The sequence below is a fragment of the Tenrec ecaudatus genome, chromosome 12 (genome assembly GCF_050624435.1).
Source record: "Tenrec ecaudatus isolate mTenEca1 chromosome 12, mTenEca1.hap1, whole genome shotgun sequence".
Lineage (NCBI taxonomy): Eukaryota > Metazoa > Chordata > Mammalia > Afrosoricida > Tenrecidae > Tenrec > Tenrec ecaudatus.
Window position 1 is genome coordinate 11,125,033 of NC_134541.1, and position 3,787 is coordinate 11,128,819.

A 3,787-nucleotide genomic window follows, 5' to 3' on the forward strand; every position below is an offset into this window, starting at 1 on the left:
TAGCAATGATAAAGCATTCAACTTTCCTCAAGTTCTTTAATGCTTCCTCCTCCCCCACTGTCATGATTCCAATTCTACTTTACAAATCCGGCTAGATCAGGGGATGTATGTACACTGGTACAGATAAGAGATGGAAACAGAGACTCCATGACTGATAAACCCCTCAGGACCAATAATGAGAGTAGAGATGCCAGGAGGGTAAGGGAAATGTGTGGGGGTGAAAGGGGGAACTGATCACAATTATCTACATATAAACCCCTCCCTCGGGGACGGACAATAGTAAGTGGGTGAAGGGAGGCATAGGACAGTATAAGATATGACTAAATAATTTATAAATCATCAAGGGTTCATGGAGTGGGGAGCAGGGAGGGAGGGGGGAAATGAGGAGCTGATGCCAAGGGCTCAAGTAGAAAGCAAATGTTTTGAGAATGATGATGACGACATATGTACAAATGTGCTTGACCCAATGGATGTATGCATGGATTGTGATGAGTCGTACGAGCCCCCAATAAAATGATTTTTAAAAAGAAATATATTGTTTGTATATTTTTCCATTTTTGAAAATTTGTGGGAAGTACAAACTAATACTGAGCAGTGAAAATAATTCGGTCACAAGTCTGCCAACAACACTTGTTGAGCGTTTTCATAGTTGTATGTGGTGCCAGTCATAAAGCCCTGGCGGCATTGTGGATTACGTCTTGGGCTATGTGTCAGTCCGGGTGGACTAGAGAAACAAATCCATAGACACTCATGTGTGTAAGAAAGAGCTTTCTATATACTTACCTGGCAGGGGAGATACCATGATCGCGAAGGTGGTTTTCCCAGGGCGAGGCTTCTCCATTGCACTCTGGATGTGCTGACCCCTGCGATTTCCCCAAATGTGGGAAACTCAACTGCAGAATTTGTGGTAGTGGGGGACTGTGTTTGCGCTCTCCCCTGGGGGGGGGGGGGGAAAGAAAGAGCTTTATATACAAGAGCAGTTGAGTATTGAAAAAACATCCCAGCACAGTCCAGATCTAGTCCATAAGTCCAATATTAGCCCATATGTCCGATACCAGTACCTCTTCAGACTCACGAAACATGTGTAATGACACCTAATGCAGGAAGATCACAGGCCAGTAGGTGGTAAGTCTTGTGGGTCCAGTGGCATTGTAAGCATCTCAGTGCTGGCAGGGGTCTCCATGTGGCTTCTCCAGTTCCCAGAGCATGGGGTCTACCAGCATCGTGCCATGTGTCTTGTCAGTAGAGCGTCTCTCAGGAAGTGAAGAGACAGAGAGACTGCTGCCTCCAAGGAGGAAAATACAGGAATTCCCAGAATCCTCCAGGGAAGGCCATGCCCACACAGAGGTCTCATTGACTATAACCCAATTGACAGACTAGACTTCACCCCTTCACTCTTAATCCTCTCAAGTCCCAAATTGACACCAGATTATGTAACTACCACAGGCTGCTAACCACAAGGTCAGTGGTTCAAAATCTCCAGGAGAAAGATGAGGCTTTCTGCTCCCAGAAAGGTGTAAAGCCTCCCAAACCCACGGGAGGCAGTTCTGTTGTGTCCTACCAGGTCTCTGTGAGTCAGAATCAACTCCATGGAAGTCGTTGGGCGTTGTTCTGTTTTGCCACCAGCAGTACTGGGTTGTTTTATCCGCCATTCAAGTACAGAGGCATCTGGGACAGAAGAGGGCTTTGAAATGGAACAGATAATTTAGCATCTAACTGCTTTGACACAAGTCACTGCATACTCTCGTCACAAGCAGGTATCCACAGGACCACTAGCCCCAACACTGAACACCACGTTGCGCTGAAGTCAAAGCGATGCCACAAGAAAAACTGCCGCCTTAGCAAGACCCCAACACTTCCACACACAAAAAGAGTAAAACGTTTTTCATTTCTCCCTTTAGCCCCTGAAACAATATCCTGTGGTCCAGTTCCATATCAGCTTTTAGAATATTTGTCAGGAGGGCACAAAACGAAACACCAGCCGGTAAGCTTTGGGCTGTTTAGGAAGCAGAGGGGAAGTCAGTCCATCCTCAGAATTACTCAGCTTCAGCCTCAGCGGACTGTGGACTCTGTTATTCTGCACTGCCTCAGTGTGCTGGTTCTTTTCTCAAAAACGCTCCAACTGGGCCGCCGTTGGTTCTCTGTGTTGGCTTCCGTTCTGTGTCGCCTTCTGTCCCGCCATCTTGCTGAAGCCGCCATTCTCCTCCCTGGCTTTGGGAAGCTATTCCTTCCCAGGCTCCGGGGCCTCAGCCAGCTACTTCCCGACCTCACCTTCATGGGGCTTGGGGTCCTTCTTCTGCAGCTCCTCCTGTCCCTTCTGAATTTCCGCCAGGGAAAGATGCTGCTTCTTAGGAGGGGAAAGGGGGACCTCTGGGACAGATCCTGTGTGTGTGTGTGTGTGTGTGTGTGTGTGTGTGTGTGTGTGTCCTGTATGCCTTTTATTTTATTTATTTTTAATCATTTTATTGGGGGCTCGTACAACTCTTATCACAATCCATCCATGTGTCAAGCACATTTGTACATTTGTTGCCACCATCCTTCTCAAAACATTTGCTTTCTACTTGAGCCCTTGGTATCAGCTCCTCATTTTTCCCCTCCCTCCCTGCTCCCCCTCCCTCATGAAACCTTGATCATTTATAAATTATTCTTATTTTGTCATATTCTTTTGAACAAGGGCTGAGTGCCGGCTCTAAGGCCACCCGGAGGCTGACTGCTCCTGTCTCTCCTGGATGCTAGGGGGAGCGTGGTGGCTAGAAGACAGGAGACCGACAGAGTCTCTGGTGAAGCCGCACTGGAAGGGAAGCTCTGCTCGGCCCCAGTCTAGAAGCTGGGCTGTACAGTGAGTGTCGATGTCTACATCTTGACAGCTCTACTTCCCAGCACCGTTCCTCCCTGTGAGTGTATCCGCCTCTCGGTCCTTTTGGGGGTATTTTTTAACAGTTACAAATAACATGCATATGTCGGCTTCGTGCATAAAGGGATTATTTTCTTCCCATAGATTCCCAGAAAGGCATTGCTGGGCCAAAGGGGGATGAGCTTTGTTCAGGCTCTTGCTAAGACACTGCCAATTTGCTTTCCATCAAAGGTTGTGCCGTTTACTCTTCACCAGCAAGGTATGGACGGCTCACCCTCTCTAAGATGGTTTTGGTTTTGATTAAGTCTCCTACCAGTTTACATTAACTGGTTAGGATTACAGCACTAGAAACTCTTTTTTAAATGAAACTCTTTTTTATTTAGTTTTGTTTTTATAATTTTATTAAGGGATCTTACATCTCTTATAGGATTTCACACATCAGTTGTATCAAGCATATTTGTATCTAGGTTGCCATCATCATTTTCTAAACATTTACTTTCTATTTGAGCCCTTGGTATCAGCTCCTCTTTTTTCCCCTCCCTCCCCCTACCCCACCCTTGTCACTCTTTGATAAATTATAAATTATTATTGTTTTCATATCTTATACCCACTGTGGTCTCCCTTCACCCATGTTTCTGTTGCTCAGCCCCCGGGGATGGGGGCGTGGTTATGCATTGATCATTGTGAACTGTTTCCTCTCCTCCCCTCCTTCCCCCACCTTCCCCTTACCTTCCTGGTATCTCTATTCCCATTTCTGTTCCTGAAGGCTTTATCTGACCTGGATTCCTTGTGTCCTGAGCTCTTATCTATACCAGCTGTGGTCTAGCCCGAATTGAAAGGCATGCCTGGGGTCATGATAGTGGGGATTGAGGCGCCTCAAAGAACCAGAGGAATGTTGTGTGTTACATGGGTGGTATACTAAGCCCTGGATGA

General features: G+C 46.7%; 1 non-coding gene across 1 annotated transcript; it reads left to right on the forward strand.

The window, feature by feature from the left end:
- Window positions 1-775: 775 nt before the first annotated feature.
- LOC142423659 (U1 spliceosomal RNA) lies at window positions 776-939 on the forward strand. Its single transcript, XR_012779264.1, has one exon. It is a non-coding gene; the product is annotated as a U1 spliceosomal RNA (small nuclear RNA).
- Window positions 940-3,787: the final 2,848 nt, after the last annotated feature.